The sequence below is a fragment of the Apteryx rowi genome, unplaced genomic scaffold, assembly GCF_003343035.1.
Source record: "Apteryx rowi isolate R43461 unplaced genomic scaffold, aptRow1 scaffold_2, whole genome shotgun sequence".
Lineage (NCBI taxonomy): Eukaryota > Metazoa > Chordata > Aves > Apterygiformes > Apterygidae > Apteryx > Apteryx rowi.
Genome location: NW_020448307.1, coordinates 10,786,658 through 10,809,027, shown reverse-complemented (window position 1 = coordinate 10,809,027; position 22,370 = coordinate 10,786,658). Strand labels below are relative to the sequence as shown.

At 37.5% G+C, this 22,370-nt stretch overlaps 1 protein-coding gene across 2 annotated transcripts in view; it reads right to left on the bottom strand.

The window, feature by feature from the left end:
• The window catches only part of CLINT1 (clathrin interactor 1), a 54,524-nt gene that overhangs the window by 31,709 nt on the left and 445 nt on the right, over positions 1 to 22,370 (bottom strand). Inside the window, exon 2 of one of the 2 annotated variants that reach the window (XM_026063212.1) lies at positions 16,983 to 17,113. The exons of the other annotated variant lie outside the window; for it this stretch is intronic. The gene's annotated coding sequence lies outside the window, so the exon portion shown is untranslated. The remainder of the gene's footprint in view (positions 1 to 16,982; positions 17,114 to 22,370) is intronic. 2 annotated transcript variants of the gene reach the window in all.

The window sequence follows — 22,370 nt, the reverse complement described above, 5'->3', positions numbered from 1 at the left end:
CCATTCACTCAGAATGGAACTTACTTTAATATTAAGGAATCAGAAAGCCTAAGAGCTCTTAGCCAATGTTTCTGCAAAAACTTAAAAGCCTTGAATACGCCCTGAGGCAAGAGTCAGACCACTCCATTAAAAGCACCATTAGGATTAGAGGTGCTATGGATGTGGGTGGTGTCACTGCGGACACAAGTACAATGCTGTACATTAGATTCACAGAAGATTTGTGAAATGCCACGTCCAATCTTGTGAAAATCAAAATAAACAGAAGTCACAGAAAGGGTACCTCACAACAGTTTCTTTATAGCAATGATAAAGGTATTGGATTGGACAGAGTAAGCCTAATTAGAAACACTTCTCAAACCTCTGGGAAGCTGCCCACTGTGCTGAGGGACTGAGCAGCAGGAACAAGAAACCTGGTTACACAGTTAAAATTTTTTTCAATGTATAGTTCAAACCAATTACAATATCATGTATACACGGGACTCCTACATGCATAATATTATGCCTTTAACTATTACTCCAAGGACATCACTGGATTATGCACCTTCTGTTTTCCTTTTTTTTAATTTTACAACTGGGAACACTAAAATACTAGAAGCTGAGATGAGAAACTTTCTACATTTTACCACCATTAACAGTTTGCAATGAGAGATCATTCTGCAAATACCTGTTTAAAGACTAAAAGCAGAAGAAAAAAAAATATTCAAGCATTACCCACATGCGTACCTTTCATACATATAGCTTGAATGTTAATGCTATTCCAATAAATACCAACACTAAAGAAAGGTTGTGTGTTTTTTTGTTTTTTTTTTTTAAAAACAAAAGCAAAAACTTGTGATCAGTCTCTTGGAGGGAGAACGGTCTGGATGAACATGGGACAACAGAAGCACTGTTACTGTACAGCACTAGTGTACTATGAAAGTCTTGTGGATAAAGATATTCTAGTTTTTAGTTATTTCAGAAGCCAAAGCAAATACAACATAATTTTATCTTTTAAGTAATTACTATGTGTTTAGCAGCATTATCCTTTTAATAGGAACAGTCTCATATACTAGTATTTTAATCTCATTCTATCTGTGATTTTGTTAGCAGCTTCTTTATTTTTAGAAAGTCTTCTCTGCATCTTCTATGACTTCAGTACTGAGCAAAAGCAACAAAATGAACTTAAAGGTTTGGTCCATGACAGAATGTCATTGACTTGGGGAAAAAAAAAATTTTCATAATCTCACTTGTTGACACAGCAAAGGAGGATATTACAGTAACAGTCTCAGCGTCTACATCCACAAACCCCAGCAAGAATACATCTAAACACCTCTATGCTATGCTTCTCAAGACTGAGTAATAGATTGCTTTTTCCAGTCAAAACAGGACAATGAATGACAGTATCTGAAAAATATATAGTAAAGAAATCCTTAAGTTACAACATAAGAAAAGCTTGTTCTGAATCTAACTGAAAAAGGAAAAACTTATGCAGCCGGCTCATTTATTCATTTTGTACACCTCCATCTAAACCTTGGTAAGATTTTTACAGTGAGGTACGTGCATAAGAACAGGAGCACTTTTTCCGCAAGGATGGTTTGTCACCAGCATGGCAGTAACTTCCAAGCAAGCCTCTGAACAAAGCCGGCAGTAACTTGTGTCCGGAGGCTGAGCTGAGGCTCTGCCCCTACAATTAAAGTGCAGGCCATCACTTCCAGCAACCTCTTTCCTCCTGTTGGGTTGTCCTTCGGCTGAGAAGCTGGTAGTCTTCCACCATAAGACTAGATAGCACCTACTAGGTATTGTTACCTGATACGCAGGGCTTGTTTCACGAATACTATCCAAACAGAAAAGCAACAATTTCCAGATTTCCCAAAATGCAGTACAGGGCTGAAAACTTAAGAGGGGAAAAAAGTATATAGCTTTGCTTTTAGAAGTTTAGGACTGCAGCGTTCATATTTATTTTAAAAAAGAATGAACGGATGCACTATAAAATAATATAAGGAAAGTGAACATTCAACATCTGGACAGAAGACAAGGCAGACAGATGCCAATAGCACTTTGGCAGTAAGTAGTTATCTAAAACACCCCGGCCCACATGCATAGCTGCATTTAAGATGAAGCCTTTGGAGGGGGGAAACATACCTTCATCTCCATCATTCACACTGAGTCATGCATCTAAACTATTTTTAGTATCTAAATTAAAAGGTTCGTGTACTGCAGGAGAGGAAACAGACGGAAAGCTTTCCAAAAAGGTTAAAAAGAAGTTCTTTAATATTAAATGACCCATTCTTAAGCCTATGTTCAGAAGTTGGTTTCAACTACTGACAGCACACAGTAAAATAATTTAAAAAAAATACACAAGTCATTTGAGTACAGAATACAACTTTCCCACTCCCAGGTGTGGAAAACTCCATAGATATGATGTTGTTAATTAGCTTCTAGAAACATTTTTATTTGTCAATTAAAAATAAAATCATTTAATATTTTTCTATCTGGACATGAAATACTTTTTACCAGAGCATTTGAACTGGTAATCTGAAAAAAGAAACGATCCAGAACCTCACAAACCGCTAGGGGCCAGCACACTATGCAAGAAACATCTCACAAAAAGTTGGATCACATCAACTACATTTATTCCTGCCAGCATCATTTGCTTCAAACTCTGAGGGATTAAAGTTGATCACTGACCCAAACTCATGATTCAAGAAACGGAAAAGATCTAATATTTAAAACACAAACCCAATTCCAAAAGACACATCTCAGCACTCGATTTTATTGGTCTACCCTGTTACTGCATGTCACTACCTTGGAGTTCAGTATGCAGACTGATTCCTGGGTAGAGTACAGAGAAAGACACCATTTAACCACCTGTTTTCCCAAGCAGCACAATGACAAATCAGAAACGTACCTAACGTTACTGACAATTATACTAATAAAAAGATACTAATCATCCACAAAATACAGACAGTGCTGCTCTTCCCCTCAGTTAACTCAGATGTTAGGTTTCAGCCAGCAACTGTTTGTCTTTGCTAGGTGAAGACAAACCAACTAGAAAACATGCAACAAATTTAGTCCATTTGCACTTTGCTCCTGTCAGTAATGTCACTTTTGTTATAAAACATACAGCTTAGATTTAGAGCCTTACAGATGAAACATATGGACACCAAATATGAAGCCAGTAGTCCACATTCAGCGAAGAAACAGATGGGTACCCATCTGCTAAAATACCTCAGGTTACACAGAGGTAACAGCTCAACATTAACTGATACTTGACCATTTGAAGTTACTTATTTTTAAATCAGTGCTCAGAAGTATTACAAATAGGACACCAAATAATTTAGTACATAAATACTTGGTATTATTACAGACCTTCTATGCAAGTCTCAACTACACTTTTTCTGACCAATGATACCATCTTCATTACGGCACAATAGGATCCGAAATACATTTGCAGTTTTTCAAGTTAACAGTTTCATAATTTATGTGGCAGATGTGCAAGGCAAACTGCACAGAAAGAGATAAGCCAAGGAAAACATCCTGATGTCCACAAATGAATTACAACTTGTGGGAGGAAGGAACTATAAAGCTATTTCCTGTGCCGTACAACTTTTAATCACAAAAGAGTACCAAGTAAACAAGATAACCCCAAATCCACCACACACACACTTTCAAAAAAGGACAGTGACTTTAAGAATTAAATTGCAGTCTGTTACAGCACTCGGAAGATCTGTTGTTTAGAAGTCACCATCTCATGTGTTGAAGTCTCCCCTTTCAAAGTTCTTTCCCATCAGAAATTACCCAATTGTGGTTTGATATATTCTTAATATCTTTTTTTTAATTGCTATGCTATAGCTGAAGTAGTTTTTACAGATGTTGGGAACATGAGGTGACCACTTATGTGGTAGGTTTAAAGCATATTTGGGTTAAGAACACTTTTTTCCATAGTTAATTAACAGCGGTTCCATCTATTACAGAACCCCTGCAGTGCGGTAAATACTTTCATATTGTTATAGAAAACCATATTATGTGGTTTACACCAACAGATACACGGCTGCTTTAAATACGTGACTATGTTAACAACTGCAGGGTGCCAATATATGGTGGCAAATAACTTTCCAAACACACTGAGGATTTTGCCAAGTTAATACTATCAGCAGAGGTTTTTTTTTTTTTTTTTTTTAAACCACTCCTACACACAGTTTTTCTTCATCTAAACTTAGGTCTATTTCTTTATTTCCCCATTCTTGAGGGGATTTTTGGTTTCAAACACCCACACCCATGACGTTCTTCAACTGGCACTCTTTAATCCCTAATGATTAGGCTGTCTTCACTTCAAGTACACATTTCTGCAGCCCCATTTTTAGAGGCTTAATAGGTGCTGTCATTTTATTTACTATACTTCATGCAAACACTTTAAAAGGTGACTTAACACTTTGTTTGTTATACTCTAGCAAACAGAATTAACCAAAATGCTTCCATTTACTTTACACTGCAAAAACACTGTAATATTATTTCCATTGTTTTTCACTACCTACCTAAACTGTAGTTGAAATTAGAGTACAACTATAGTTAAATCGTTCTTATGATAAATCAGGGTCATCTTAAGCACAAATAACAATTTCACAAGCACATGTAAGCARCTGCCTTTCAACAGTCCCCCTTTTCAGGGCAACATTTTGACACTTTGGTGGAACAATTACATGCTAAAACAGTAGCTCTGGTTTCCAATCAGACAGAAAAACAAGGCTTTTGTGGTCCTCTGCAAGATTTCTGTCTCCTTGTACTAATGTGAACATGTACCTGGCTTATTGAAGTCAGTAATTGGGAGGCCCTATTCCTTTAGATTTAATTGTTCTCAGATTAGAGACAGTACGTTTAAACAATAGCATCTATATGATCAAAAAGCGGAACTATAGAACTTGAATAACTTTTTGCAATTGCAGAACTAAAGATACCATATGTATTTTGTAAGCAGATGAGTACATTTATTTTTGCTCAGTCCTCAGACTTATTCACCTGCTTTGCTCATTATTTTTCATATTTTTTATTCTTTAACAAACCAGCTGGCATTTATTTGTTTACAGAATTCAATCAGATCTCACTTCCTCCTTCAAGACTGAGCCATTATCACTAGATATTTTCCAAATGCTGCAGCCAATCAACTGTTTTTAATCTGTACTTTCTTGCGCTGCATACAACTTCAACATTAACCTTCCCTGAAAAATACAAAGCTCTAGTTTCAAGTGTTCATAATGCCTTGCATAAGCTTCTTTCGAAATAAGATATCTAATGCTACTTCCTTCTTTGTACACACAAAGATACCATTTTCAAGGCCATACCTCAAGTGTCTCAAGCACGTACAGAAACCCTTGACAGAAGAAGACTGTACTCCCAGTCCATGAACTTTCAGGATTAGGGCACAGATTTTTTTTTTTTTTTTTTTAATGCCAAGACAGAAATATCTACAAGAAGAACAAAGTCTTATCCTCCTTTTAGGACAAGAAATAAAAGGGTAAAAATAATTATTTTCAGAGGACACTCAAGTTGTAACTACATTCAACACTTATTTCTGAGGCAACACTAAGCTTTCAGGCTGCATAAAACTTCGACTCGCTTGCATACTCCAGACTTCCTATTTTTGACTATAATGAATTTGGGAGTGATCTTGGGGCAGATGCAGAAGAGGGGAAGAAAATCRGTAAAAAAAATATTCTACCAGTAGCTATCACACTCCCAAACCTCCAGAATGTCTTAAGCACAGAGCTCATTAAACAACCATTTTCCTCCTACTTTCAAAAAATCCTTACTCTTCAGAGTGTCAAAAAAAATCTGTGCCATTACTGCTTTAAAATGACCTCATACAGATAGAAAAGTTCCTTTGAAAAGCCCCCTCAATTTCCAAACTTCTGCAACTCTGAGCTATTTGCAGCCGTCACTATTCATTTGAAATGTGTTCACTACAACATTCCTGCTAGGGTTTTCCAACACCATAAAGAGCATGCAATACTTCTATTATTAGTTTACAGTACCACAGCTGGTCAAGTGAAAGTCTTGAAGCTATACATGCTTGAGGAACATTAGCTGAATAGTTACAGATAAGAGATTTTACTCTGAAAAGCCGGAAAAACTACCCAATAATTACTTCACTTCAATAGTGCAAAACTACTAGGTGTTGCTAATCAGATTGAATTCTAAATAATCCAAACTTTCCTTACTCAAAGAATTAAGTTTGAAGTTTGTTTTGAATATCCATCGACTGACAGAATATTTGATGTGGACAGAAGAAAGGAATGCATATGCAACAATGCAGAGTTTAATGTTGCCAAAAAAACACCCTTGCAACATTAAAAGGCTTAATGATCCTTGTAGTTTCAGCCATCCTTTCGGGGCAGGCTGAGTACCATTAAAACATTGCCTGAATTCCAAATTTATTACAAATCAAGCATTATTTTAAACATAAGCTAGCTGTTCCACTAGGGAAGACTGTTTAAACAATGCAGATGCTAAAGCTTTTAACACACTGACTTATTTCTGCGCTACTGTGTAATCACTTTGGTGCTGGTATATCACGGGTGCCCCTGTATTTTGCAATACCAACGCTTCCTCTGCAACCATCTTGACAGAAATAAACTCGAGTACAGATAACACCTCTAAGCCAAGAGTAAGCACCTGTTCCAAGCCCTTCTCCAATAGGATCCACAGGCAAGTACAGGTAAGCTTACCAGATCTGTCCTGAGTCCAGCCCTGAAAGCACTAGCCTTGCTCCCTCCAGCCCGTATGCAGGCTCCAATTCCTTTCAATTCCTCTCCCTACCCCTTTGGGCTGAAGCAACCAGGGAGATGGCATAGAAGTCAGAGAACAGCGTGTCCCCCCGCACATAAATCACACATGCCAAACACCCAAGTTTTACAGTGCAAGTTGCACTCTAACCCAAGCACCCAGACCAGATTCAAAGGGGTTGCAGATTCCTTCTGCCTTCAACTACAGAGCTTTGACTCTGTATAGCTTCAAACTTCTTCCATTGAYGGAGCCAAGCCTTAGGTGTCATATTACCTAAGAAAACCTGAGATGTGCATCTCATCAACAACAGAGCCTAGAAGGATGGTCTGAGCAGTGAGTGAAGCAACCAAAACCAAAAACCTGGAGCAGCTGTTTTAATACAGCCTTGTGTCCTGGAAAACATCTGTAAGAGAGGCAGATGCTGCACTAGACTTTGGAGTGGGAGAATGGAAGGAGAAGATGACAATTTACACAAAGTTATCAAATTACAGGCTCATAACCAGTTTATTTTCCTTCATCTAACCAAGTGTCTTTCAGCAGAACTGCTACGCAGTAGATATTCAGTAGGATAGAGATAAACTGGAGACCAGTTTCTTCAGTATTTGTCTAAAAAAACCAAACACATAATTTACTGATCTTATTTCTAGACATTCTAGAATTAATTCTAGAGTTCCCGGTCTTTGCAAACAAAAAAGCAAACAAAACCCACAAAACAAGAAAACTCCACACCACACACCCCAAAAGCCAAAACAGAGACACACACMCCCCGCAAACTGCTCAGCGTTCCTGATTTCAGGCCTTTTACCTGAAAATAATTTAATTTAAGGGAATTAGAGCTGACTGATCTCACTACAGAGAAACTGATCAGCTTCTCTTCTCAGAACTGGTTGCTCAGTCTGCTGCTTACTCACAGCTAGAAGCTGAATGCAAGAACTGTGCCATGGATTAGAGTGCTACATTAACTGCTGTTCTCCCTAGCTGAAATACATCTAGGGGCAATGTTTCCTTTCACAGTCAGTACCAACATCCAATCCAGAAAAGACCATTACACTTGCCAAACAATTTTAGAATGATGTGGTCTTTAAGTAAGACTGCATTGAGTATATCTGGATCTGAGAGCCTTATTTCTTGACTCTACTCCACACAGCCATAAAAAGGAACACAACCAAGACCCTTGGAGATACTGAAACACAAAAGAATATTTCACCTTTCCTAGAAAGGAAGCTAAAGCTTTTCCTGCACCTCACCTTGGTAACAAGTGAGAACAAGAAAGTCTGCAGCTTAAAAATAACAGCAAAAATAAGACCTCAGAGTCTCCCAATGAGTATTTTATACTCATTTAACAAAAGCATGGCTGCACAAAGGCAAATCAAACCTGTTCAGTATCCTAATCTCTGACAGTGTCAGAAGATGCCTAAAGAGTATTTAAAAAAATAGAGCAAATATGCAGTGATAATTTTGCAGCATATGCAGCCAGCCTCTAACAGTTTACAGCTAGGGGAGAATTCATGGAGTTTTTCTGCTCCGTCTTCACCTTTTTCCAGTGCTGCTTCAGGGGCTAGCGGCCCCAGAGGTTCTTTGGCACACTTCCTGCTCCCGGTTCMTTACGAACTGGGTGGCAAGCCTTTTGCAAATTGGTCCTCAAACTCGTGCACCTGCCTCTCATTTGTGATTTTACATGCAAAGTGCTGAGTCTGCARTCATTTCCATTTTTCTCAACTGGACATCACTGCTGCTTTCTGAAAGACTTGCTCTGGCTTTTAATTATTTCCTTAATCTTGCTCTTTAGCAATGCTATTTCTTTTTCATCAGTCTCTTTGAAAAGTGTTAGCAGCTTTGCTATGAGCCACCAACATATTTTCATAATCTCCACGTCACTGCAAATATTCCATGATTTTGAATGCCTTTTTTTAGAGGTTTTTTTTTAAACAACATTCCTCATTTTTCTGAAATGAAGTCTTGAAACAACACAAACTTTTTTTATTCTGTTACTCATGAAAAAACTTTTAATCTAAATGTGTTATGTTCACTATTACAGAGTGGCTCTGATGGTAATAATATGAACCAGAACCAATGTACTGCTCAGGATCAAGTCAAGTCTTACTACTTTTGTCTTTTTGACTGTTTGATGAAGCAATCACTGATCATCTAAATATTTAGTCTCAATGTAATGCACTGATGCGATGTTGTTTAACCTACGCGGGGTAAACGAAGTCACTCACTGCTATTGTGTTTCCTGCCCACAGTGCCTCTCTGCTAACCACACTGGGTGGGAGGATATCAAGTGATACAGTCCCTCTTCCTATTCTCTCTCTACCCCCAAACCTTTAGTCCTGAATTTTCAGTTCATAGAAACCCTTACTTAGTCACAGTTTGCTTGTTAATTTGGTTAACAGCGAAGCTTGCTGTTTCTCTCTTCAGCCTTGCCTGTATTATTTTGTACCTGGCATATAATAAGAGTCCCACAAACCAGATTGTCATAGCAGACCTATTCAAAATTTTCTGAAAATAAAGTATTTAAGTTTACCCACCTTATCCTTCAATCTTCTAAAATTTCTGTAGAAACACACACACAGTTTAGATTTTCTATCTGCACCTGCTTAAATGGTATCCTCTAACTGCTCCTTACTTGACTCCTTACAGTTTCCCCCTCTTACCCTTCACTGGAGGATTCAGTTTTTGCAACTTGACACCACAAGGGTGTCTCAAGAGGATCAGAGGTTACAATGACCAACAGTTTGGTTCCATTTTGGCTTCAATACAACTCCTTCTTCCTGTACAAGCTCCCTCATTCCACAGATCCTGATACATTTGAACCCCTCCTGCTTACATCATTTTCTCAAGCACATATTAAGGCAATTTTTCCCCATTCGATCCTGCACACATCATTAGCGTTATTTCTGAGACTGCTATTTCTGCTTAAGTTCTTGTCTTCATTCTCCTGCCTAAGAGCTCAAGAACCTCACTCCTACACTTGCCAATGACACTGCTACTCTCACAGACTGCAATCAGTAGCTTCTCTCCAACATTTCCTAAAAGCCTATCCAACTACATTGTAGAGTCTGTCATCTTCCTGCTCAACAGGCAAGCTGTTATTCTAGGTCTTTTTTGGCATATAAATAATGCATTTGTGACTATAACTATATTGTTCACATCTATAGCACACCCAGGATCTTTAACCCTGAGTCCCAGCCCCAAGATAAGTTTTTGTTGTAGACACCTTTTACAATAGGCCCAACAGAATTATTTCTTTCTTTACAAGCTTGAGGCCTTCCTCCCATGAAATTATGTCAGTTGGCATCTCCTGATCAAGTAAATTTGGTATAATCTTGATAAAGTTACGCAGACCACCAGCTCTGGCAATCAGCAGTTTCCGCACTATTTCTTCTATAACTTATTACACAGGCTAAGCATGTAACTATGCAATGGTAAGTTCAGCAAGTACCTAAGCTGATCTTACAGCATCAGAAAACTCAGTTCAGCAGCATGCTCACAGACTTGGAAGTTCCATGGACAGATTATGACACAAGCCACCAAAAATGTACTTTTTCAGTTACGTCAATAGAGATACAACACTGACACTTATGCATGGACACAGTTGGGAAGATGGGTTATAACAGTAAGGGAGACTTTCAAATCTTAGTGATGGCATTCATATGAAAGGAAAGAAAAAGGACTATTTCTCTGATTATTTAGGAGTGTGATTCTTTTCAGTCAAATCACAATAGTTCAATTAATATAAAAATTATAGATGAAGCTCAAGGCACATGAAACAATAATGAAATATTATAGAAGCGTTGCCAATGTACTTTGTCATTCCCAGTGTCAGTCATCCACTGGCAGAAACACTGAAATGTTTTTTCCTAACAACTGAGTTTTAAGAAATACAGATCTGTTATCTTCTCATTTGACTTTACTCTAACATATTCTAGCTGATCTTTATTTTAGTATGTTCTGTAAAGACAGCCCTTAAGATTCTTGGAAGAGTTGAGGGAGGTTTTATTATTTACTCTGACTTTTAGGATTATTATTGGGATATGGTGTTTTAGTACAATTTGCCACTTGTGTAAAGACACAAGATTTCAGGTTCTTCTTTAAAGAATTACAAAATAGGACTTTAGGACCACACCACAATAATTTCTACAAGAAACAAAAGAAAACCTACATCAGGAAAGCAAACATCATTGCTCCAGGCATGTATTGGGGAAAAAAACCACTCATACCCAATTTAAATATATTCAAATATAGTCACTAGAAATGACACAACTACTTAGTTTTCAGCTTATTATATTGCAGTCACTAAATTAACCAAAAAAGTGGTTAACAAAAATCTAATCTTTTCCTGTTTCAAACTGTTCATCCTTTAATGAACCTGAATACTACAATGCTGCTTTCCTGCTACAAGTATATCTAATTAAGCATAAAAAAGTCACCATAATCCTAAAATACCTATTTTCCTTTGTCATTAAATTTTCCATGAGGGCAGGTTGCAACCTAGAAATCCTTCTATTATTGTACTAAGCAGCTGGACAAAGTAACTTTACCTATAAAAAAACACTGGCCCATAGTTAATGGCTGAGTGTCAACTGCAGTAAATCACAGGGAAGCAACGGGCACAAGCAGTAAGAACACACCATTCCAAGTAAGTGAAGCATCAAGACATCAGCATTATGATATTAATATTCAGTATTTTATTAAAATATTTAGATTAATGCCTCACATTAAATAAAAAGGGTAGCTTGGCAAACCTGCAAAGTTCACAAAAAAAATGTATTTTTTACTCAAATCTAACACTTCTGTGGAAAGCGTCTGGCAAATCACATACAAAATAACTTTCAAAATGCCAAGCAATGTTTATTTGTGAACGGTAACGATGTTTTCTCTCCTTTCATAGGTATTGTTTGTTAAACTGGTTCCTCCAGGAGATCAAGTAACTCTTCTGTCCTAAAAGGTAACAAGAGCTGTTTCCTTTTCTTGGGAGCCCCAGTTTCCAGTTTCCACCCACATACAGATGATAACTTCAAATTAAACAATGAATTTACAAAAAAACATTTTCAGTATGATTCAACACAGAAACGATTATTTTTCACTGATTAATGGTAAGATTACTAGATCTTTACAGTCTAATGTCTGTAACTATAGAAGTAAATTACAGTTATTTTGTACATAACAAAAAACTGAAGGTGGCAGTTTAAAGGCTAAGAGAATCCGCTTTCCATTTAGAATTCTATCAACACTAAGTTTTCAAGTTGTTTCAAGCAATTCAGTAATCTCTTTGGTGACGCAAAGATAAACTGCCATGTTTTAAGTTAACTCACTTAGACACTAAACACCTTTGAACAGAAAGCTTTTTTCCACCTCTTTTTCCAAGATCATAGGGAAGAATAATTAAAAAAAAATCATCATCATAAGGAGGAATTATTAAAGATAACAGCAATCATTAAGAAATCAACTCTATTAACAGAAATAAGATATCAAGAATGCAACTGACTTTTCAGAGATAGGCATCCACCCACATCAACTCCAATAAAGTTACTGAAGCTTATCAAAAGCTTTTTTTTCCTCTTTTCTTTAAATTCAAAATGGATTTAGAGAAACCCTCAGCTAAATGGTCTGATGGAACACAGAACACAGCTTCCAATAATCACATAGAGAATTTTATATTTGATAAACAAATACATATCTCATGAGAGGAAACACTGAATATCTACTGTATATACATAAGATGCTTCTACATAGCTGGGGGGGGAGGGAGGGAAGAACCACCAACAAAAGCATATTATTGTTATGAATTGGGATGGAGCAGAGAAAAAAACAACATACTTCTTAACTCCCAATGGGTCTCATTATTATTACAACAGATTAAAAAAACCCATGCAGGTCAGTCTCATTAAACAAGTTGGATATACATTAATATTTCTAATTGTATCCCAAATGAGCCAGTTAATATCTATTAAGCATGCAGTCAGTATTTAACTGGTTAGGATGATATGACACTATTTAAATGAAGGGAAGGGGGAGTATGACAGTTTTCATGCAATTTCCTTAAAACACACAAACATGCACTAGAGATGCTGGTGTTGTCACATTAGTTTGATTTTTATTTGCAAACCAACCACACCCAGAAAGATTTAATCTATTTAAAATTAATACTCCACATAGAATACCACTTTCACCACTCTGTAACTGAAATATATGCCCCCAGTATTTCTAATATAATTAGCTACTCTGCACCCTGCAGAGTAACTGCAGTTCTGCATAGCTGTTGCACTCTGAGACTATTTTCAATCTGAAAGATTTAAAGTAGGACGATGCCAGACACAATTATGTACTTCAATTTATATCTTTTCTCACAAATTAGGGACTTGAGAGTGAAACCAGGATGTACAGCTTTGAACACACAACAAYGATATGAACATGGGAAGGTTAGCTCATGAGCCTGAAGTAGAGCAATATACCAGAGAGGAACAATTAAAAAAAAATTAAATTTAGAGCTTAAATTTGTGATTTTTTTTTAGAGCAGTTTTGCATGTAACAAACCATTAATGGCGCAGTTTCAAAACTGACTTAAAGCTACCGAAAACTGCACCATCATCAAAAAATGGTCCCAGCCCATCTTCCTATCTTATCCCCTATCAGCACAAGCACTTGCAGGCCCATAAGCAGCTGCTTATGCAGCACTGTGCTGATCCATTTGTAAACTAACCCTACAAAATAAAAGGATGGTTTTTTTAGCTGTATCAGCAAGCTAGCACAAGCAAATACTGAACTACTCAACAGAAGCACAAGAAAGGCAATAACATTGAATGGTCATGTATGAAAGTGGGACAGTCTTTTTCAGTGGCAGAATAATCTTAGAACTCCTTCACCTGCTTGTGAAACCACATCCTAAGGATGTAGTTCAGGCGCTAAACCTGTCCCTGCCCTCCCTTGCCCTCAGTCACTTATTCTTACCCAAATACCATTCCTTCCTTTATGCCAGTACAAATATTTGCGTGACCATGGAATCAACTATACCAGGGAACTGATCCAGCCGAGGACTAAATTGGCAAAAACAACTGGTTAGTCTGAGGGAGATATTCTCTGATCAAGCAGAAAGTATGCTAGTGCCAGCCAAAGGGAGGCAGTGGAAATTCACGGCCTGTGGCAGAAGGAAGACTGAGAAATCTCTTTCAGCATCAGCCTACGCTTACATTGACTGTGAAACCCGTAACCTAAGATTTCATAGCTCAGACTGTGTTTTCATATTTGCAACAGTGTTGCTGAGGCAGTCTGAGACTTCAGGGCAACCAAGAGGGGAGACTCAGACATATGTTCTTATGTCCTCCAGTTATGCCAGCTTCAGCAGTCTCTCTCCTCTCCCACCTTGACGCTGTTCCCTCAGTTGCACCATGTGCAGCTGCATGGTAAACCAGACCTGGGAACTGATCTGACTTAGAAACAAAAAACCTTCTGAAATCCTTCTGGGATGTTCCTCTAACCAGTTCACTGCATGGCAACCCAGATTGCCATACTTCATAGCAAAAGATGCAGGAATAAATAAATAATTCGGTGGTCGCCGTATCATTTTAAAAAAAAAAAAAAAAAACACTCAAAGAACCACAGCCTAAACAGCTTTCTGGAAACAGTGAGCTAACAGCTTTTTAATAGTTTCATACAACCCTATCTTCACAAACTCTTGCATCTTAAAAATATACATACACAGGCTAGAATTGGATCTCACTTTTCAGAGAGGCAAAATAGAGGGACTGTTTCTTCAAGAAAGAGTTATGCTGTTCTCTTTAGAAAGACTACAGAGCATCCTTAATCCTTAAAATAAAACTTCTGCTATACTGCAGCTGTTTATTCCTAATGGAGTGGGTAAATAAAGCTCATGCTCCAAGCTGAAGACCACAACAGCTATCAATCTTTGTCTATAACTGGGTCTGTACTTGACCTATGCCAGGAAGATGAGGCACACTACAAGGAGCTGGATAAAAATCAATTGAAAAACTGAATACATTATTCACTCAGTACATTTGCTACTAATTTAGTCTTTTTCTTGCCCTGTATTAGTTTTGCATTATGAATAAAAAAATAGTGAAGTAAGCATGTAAACAAAAAAAAGTCTGTAAAGCAGTGAACTTTAAACAGAGATTTATTCTATGTACATCTTTGTTTTAGAAAAAAAGCAACTAAAGGGAGTAGTTGCCCTACTTTTTCCAAAGTCACTCATTTAAGTCAAGGATTCTCAAGATTTTTTAATACTGTCTTAATATTAGCTCAGAACACACACTAGTAGTTTGGAAGTTGAGGTTTTACATCAACACTCAAGCAAAGTATTTGGAACATTTTAAAAAATAACCAGTTTCTTTAAGTATGTTATAGAAGTCACAGCGTTTCCCAGCTTGAAATGGAACTTCTTGTATTACGGTTTGTGGACAAACTGTCCCAAACTTAAGTCGTCCAAAATGAAGCATACAACTTTTCTAAGGAACATCACATTGTATATTCTAAACCTACCACCATACAAGGCATAAAGCTTCATTCATTCTCCAATATCTAGTATTTCTGTTCTTACAAAAGCTAAGCACTTTCACATAAATACAGAAATTTAGTTAAAACTTTAAATGGAGGCATAAGTGAAATTCAAGAATCAGATTATAATGTCAAAGATTACATTTTATGACCACCACTGTAATGCTTGCAGTTGCATCATTAAATAGGCAACTCTGATGAGAGAAGACAGTGGTGTATTTCACAATGCTTTGGAAGTAATTATATCGGGGGTAAGAAATAATCTAGTATTTTCTAGTACACCATAACTGGCAACACAACCAAGAGAAACTAGCAGAAATCTGTGAGTTGAGCCCTTTAACCCTTCTGACAATTGCACACAGTGGTGTAGGCACGGCCCTTATCTTTGACCAACTTCACTTACTTATCAAGCAGAAGTCTAGCTTTATTTCTGGCAAGGTGATGCAAAACTTCAAAATATTTCTAAAATACTTCAAATACATAAACATTCTAAGATACACATCATTTAGTTCCCCTGAAAATGCATGTGACCAATGCCTTAAATAGCATTATGTAACTCATACTAACTATTGTTACTTTCTATAGCATGTAAAAGGGAACAATCATTTGAAAGAGCTCAAACAAAAGCACCACTTCAAGGAGTGCACTGATGAAGCCTGTATATTTGGTCACAATTACCTTATGCAAATTCTTGATATATACTTCAGCTTGTTGTATTTGCTTACTTTGATTATGCTGCTGGTGGAATATTCAAACAGGAGAATGGTGTATCTATGTACATGAGATAACAGAGCATAATGATTTCAAAGATACTTATCACTGATACTAAATTACATGGTCTAAAAACTACAATTATTTTTATTCCTTCTTAAAGAAATTGTTAGAGTAACTCTTTTCAAAAGTTTTTAAATGAAGCAGGAACACCCTAAGGAATAAGGGCTACGGCAGTGGCTTGGTAGATACAGCTATACGCTACTGCAGAACCAAATGATATGTTCAAATAGTCTTCCTTTGCATTCCCAAGAGTATTGCTTCTCTCAGACTGCCTGATAACTGAGCAGAGGACAAGTCCTTATAGGACTGGAGATAATAATGATGACCTTGCTCGTAATAATGATACAAAATGCTGTTGTTAGAGCAGTTATCAGCAGGACATCTCTTAAGCAGCAATAGGAGGATAACTCATGCAGTGAGGGTTAACTGTCCCTTACATAAAATGATGAAAGTGCTTATGGCTCTGAAGATCTTGCTTATGCAAACCAAAATAAATCTTTAATATAAAGAAAGCTAAATGATCCTGCAACAGGAGCAAGTGAGTTTACAGTAAGGTCAGATAGCAACGGACTAGTATTAGACAGTTATTTACCCTTTTGCTGGATACACCATATGAGAGATCATTTACCATAATACCTGTTATTACTAAGCCGAACCATATGATACTTTTGGTCCCTGGACCAAAAGAAAATTGCCGGTAAACAAGAACAATTACAAGCACATTGAAAAAAAAGAAGGAAGGAGCTGGGCAAGACGATTTAAAATTCCCAGCCGAGTGATAAGTAGGATCCCACTTACATATTGGTCAAACATAAGCACACTACAGGCAGTAAGCAACTGAAAGTTAAGTGTAAGCCACATAATTGTAGGGTAAATTACTGGTATGCATTTACTATTATTAATAAATACAATGCAGACATAACATGAGCTACCAGCCAGCAGCATGAGTCCGGGAGCCAGCAAATCCAGAGTCTTAATCGTCACCAACTCTTGTAACTTGGTTCACTTGACAATTTTCTTTTTTCACATCTGTGAAGTAGGGGTAATCCAGAAACTTCTACTCCTGAGCAAAAGTGCAAGGATTAGCTTGCTTGCTATGCTTTAGGCAAYAACTAGAATCTGCAATAACTATCCAAAGCAGTAATTCACACACTATTTTGCCAAGAATTCACCCTTCTCTTTACAGTGCTTCTAATGGCATGAGCTAAGGAAAACGTACTCTCTTGACTAAAAGAACTTCTTTTAGCCTGCTGTATTGGAGTTGATGATAGCAGCTTCAATCCTTCATTTTCACTTACATTAAAATAACTCCTCCTTGCATAGACATAATATCAGAACAATTGACAGAAGATCCTATTGCCCAACTTAAAAAAAACAGATTCTCAAGGGTAATAAATGCTTCCAGCATTTAATGTGTGTATAAACATTACAATCAGTTCTAACCTGAGAAAAGACACCTTGCTATCCATTTCAAGACAGCTTAAAATATGTAATATTTGGGCAATCCATCACCTTGCAAAATGTAGGAAAACATAGCTCTGTAACACAAACCCCACTCTACCTTATGCAGGAGTACAAATACTCAGGCACTAGAAAGGTGTGGTCAAGAGCAGTATCAGCAAAGCAGTTAGGACATAGCTATAGGGACAAATTAACCCTAACCATACTTAATTGGAAGGGGATAGGTAAAAACAGTAGGGTGGCTGTCGTGTTCTTAACTCTGGCAAGAAATTCACAGGCTCTCTTCAGTACATGTCTGAGAAGCTCCAAAACTCAGCTACAACTATTTCACTCACCTAAACTAATTCAAACGAGCATCTGGATTACAGTCCTTTATACACGCTCATCTGTCACCTTGACCAAATTTTTAATTAGGCTATTTCTTTGTTCTTCTATGTGTGGAAGGTGCTTAGAATAAGATCTCTCATACTCTAGGTCACAAAAGCTAAGTATGGTAATGAAATTTTAAAGAAAGCGGCTGTAAAGTCATCACCTTGTGACACAAGCAATAATCTAATCTCCATGAGTCTAAAGGTTAAGTTTTTCCCTCCACCTTACTTACTGCGTGTCCTACATATCTGTGACAGAAACTAGTTAGCCAAAACATTAAGTTATGACAACATCTTTTACTGACAGAGGAATTATTTCTAAGAGAATTCCAAACAGCTTTGCTAACTATGYATGCACAAACACTGTCTTCTACTTTCAGCATAAGAACACTGCGCTAGGTTAACAGTGTACAGAAACATTGCGATAGTAGTTCGTTCAGGAAAATAAACTAAGAATCACAGCAGGTTCTGCTTTGAGGAAAAGGGAATTCAACAAAGCCAAGGAGAGATGTGATTGCCTATAGTTTGAACCTGGCAAGAAGGCCAAGTTAGTACCTTCATGCTGCAGCTAAGCTAAAAGTTATTTTAACAGGGTTTCTTAATATTTCTTGTTTTCCTCTTCAAAAGTTACTCTTTCTTTAGAAAAACATCCCTAAAAATTCTACATAGAATACAAAGCACTACGTACTTGTCTAACAAGATTAAAGAAGGAAGTTTCCAAGTTGCACAATATTCTAGATTTCTGTATCGAGGGCTCCAGAACTAGATCTCAGGGACTACAAAACCTTCTGCCAACATAGCTATTATCACACAAGAGGGATATACCTGGTTGGGGCCTTCGCTGTTTGACATTCAAAACACAGATGCACCTATATCAACCAAAACATGACATTTCTGTCACAAACTGTTTGTACACCAGAAATGCATTCCCAAGGTTGCAGAACTCAGGACTGGCCAGCTTGCAACTCTTAAGCCTCACGCAAGCTGCTCAAATACAAGGCTTACCCTCAGGCTGCATCACAGCAGCAGGGCTGTTTAGGAGCAGGGATGGATGGCTAGGTAACCTGAACCCCCTGCTGCAGGAGGCAGCAGAATGTCCAGGACTTCTAGGACCATTGTTACCTGGCCACCAAGAGACAAAGCTGCAAAACTCATCCTGCAAAAGCAGTGGGATCACTGGACAGCAGTGTTTCCCACCTGCAAAACTCTTAGAGTTCACATTCCCACCAGCTATCTGAAGTATGTGGCACACTGTCATATGAAGAGTTTGGTATGCAGCTCATGAGATCAGAAAAGCACTGCACAGGAGGTGGCCAATTTAAGCGACACTGGCTATGCATTTCTGCGGCTGACCTAACCTAAGTCTATGGCAACACAGAATTTAACAAAAAGTCTACTACACTACTTCAGCAGTGACTGAAAACTACCACCTGACTCACCATCTCTGCATCGCACAACACCCTACATTTTTCTTGAGCCATCAGAAACCTCTGCCATTTAAACAGAATTCACTGTTACAGCCTGTACAAGTTCATCACAGAGGGCTGCATTTATATAGTTCACTTCCCAATTCTGTTTTGATCTAGTGGGCAAAAAAGAATCTATACAAGTGAATGTTTAAAAAAAAAAGAAGAAGAAAGGAAAGCTCTCTTCTAAAGTTAATTTATTCACATAATAAAATAACATGAAATACAGAATTTATTCCTGAAGAAATGAGAAAATTTAGATCTCTATCCCCTAAACTACAAGCTAGCCAGACAGAAACTCAGTCTAATTCCACACAAGAAGAATGCTTGTGCACTTTGCAGTACCTGGGAAGAATGAGGGCAGAAGAAGTTTTTGACATTTGTTTAGAAACCAGAAGAATAAAGTTTAGGAAAAAAACAGTTCTTACTAAGTACAGACAAGCTGTATTAGTCATTTGTTTTAAGTCCCAAACTACTTCACAATATCCAATTAGAAGAGAGATATTACTGTTCAATTGTACCTAATTCTAATCAAGGCACTTTAAAACTGAAAAGGAGGGAGGAGTTATATTATCAACTATTGAACAGCAAGGTTAAAAAGAAGGAGAACAAGACAGATCACAGTATCTTGTCACATCGTAGAACAGTCTAAACCTAATACTCTAACATGTAGTCTTTCTAAATTTCAAACAGAAAAGGGCTATGATTTTCTATTACAAATAACTACATCTTATGAAGAAAAGGATGCTGACCTATACTTTGAATTTCTAGGAAATGCTACAATAAAAGTAATAGTGGTAATTCTAGTGTGGGAGAATTGGGAAGCAGAAYTGACCTACTAAACTTGATTGCTCAGTTTCTATCAAACTGAAGAAAGCATGAATACTGAAAACTTCAAGTAATATCAACTACAAACCTGAATTTTTATTTCATAGTTTGCAGTTATTTCTTAACATTTTTAGGTTCTAAAACTCTAAAGATTTTAATAGCTTACTTACTGTTTCTGCTTCTTAATAAAATACATATTTGTTCAAATAGCCCACAGACATTAAGAAAGTTTAATAGTGACTTAATCATATCATGGCTTTCTGAACTTTTACACACTGAAGAATCTGAGAATTGTTTAATACAGGTTCTCCAATTTGACACATCTCTGATCTAACCAAGCTGTCAGCCACCTAAAAGCCCAAGTAATGGTAAACTGAAAACAGATGAGCAAGCTGAAGTACTATGATAAGCATCAGCTGAATACAGAGCCAAGATGTAGAGCTAACACCACCACCACCTCCCCTCCCCCAAACTATCAAAGTTTGAAATGTAAGGTTATTTGCATTTTCAAAACCACTATTTAATCATATTCCTTTTTTTAAGGAAAGAAAGAGACATTCTTATTAAAGTTCAACATGTCCCTGCCACAGCATCTGCAGTTATTTAAGAGGAGAATAACAGTGCATAGCCTCTTCTACAGAGAATTTTGTACCTCGTGGCCTTAAGACAGAAGACATTATGACAGATCTGTACCAAACACAAGGGGACTATTGATTTTGATGCCTCTAAATGCTATTTACTCTGCAGGCTTTTTTTTTTTTTTTTTTAACTATACAGTCCACTTCCCTTGGATAATGTTATTCTCTGAAACTGAAGACTGTTCAAAAGCATTTTTCCATCATTTGAAATTACTCACTTCTTGTGCTTGATTTAAAAATTGAAAGCCTTTTCCAWTACAGATTTTGATGCACTGTTTGACTTAATAGCTTATGAAATATCTTTAAAAGTAAATATTTTAAATATAGTGATAGGGTGCAGCGATATTATATCAATCATTAATACTAACCAAATAAAATTACACAAGCAAAACTTAGAAGAGCTTGCTTTCCCTGAAAATGTCCTTTTAGACCCTGGAATTCAAGATAGGCCTGGGATCTGGTTGTCCTATTATATATAACTTGTAACATTATTAAAGCTACCATCCTACTTAGGAAAAGGCTGACTTTTTCTGTAAGAAGCTGTTAACAATAAAAAGGTAAACAACTGCCTCGGGAGAAGTCTTACTCACAGTGGTTTTTAAATGTCATCTCTGACTCCTGGCCTAGAAAAGTCTCAGTTAGGTATACAGCATCACAAGCAAAAGAAACACTTGACTATCATGAATAAGTTACCATTTCTCTTCAGTTTGTTGCCTTTAAACTAACCTTTTATATAAAGGTTTAAATATTGTTTGGGGAAACTGAAGTAAAAGTTCAAAATGRGACCTCAATTTTGAAAGACTCATCTTGACTTCCAAGGCTCGGCACAACTATTAGATCACGTAATCTGATCTGGTACATACTCATCTACATAACTTCAGCCAGTTATTCCTCTAAAAAGTCCGCAAACTCAGGGAAAAGTGGTCCGAATTTGCCACTAAAGATTATTTAAGGGGGCAAAACATTTTCTTTTCTCCACCRTATCAAAATCTTCTCATGCCTTAAATTAAAAGGTGGCAGAGAAACAAAACAATAATGTCATGTTCTCACAAAGCAACACCATAACCACGACTATTACCACCACTGTCGAGYTTACAGTGGGAGGAGGTTCTACTCAAGGAAATAAGCTTGCAAACACCCGAGCTATTTAAACGTTTAAGGGTTGGGATAGAGTATTTCACTCCTCTACCACGCTCCACCTCTAAGAGGCCCAAGGGTAGTGAGTCAATGACGGTTGAAGCAGGGACCTGTCCTTAGGGAGGAGGAAAAAAACTCAGAGAGAATGTGGTGACTTTGGAAGCACTCTGACTGCTGTACAGGTGGTTCCCGACTCCCCTTCTTCTCTCTAGTGCGATATTCCTGCTTCTTCCTAAGGAGCCTTGTGGCCATGACAGGAGCCGATGCAGCCGATTTTAAGGGCTCATGTCCCAAAACGGGCACACGCCCACCGGGACCCTGCCAGGGAAGGGGGTGCCCAGAAGAAGCAGCGCAGCTTGCCAAGACCTGGCAGGGCCCAGGGGAGCCGGAGAGAGAAGGGAACGCCGCCAGCCACAGGGGGA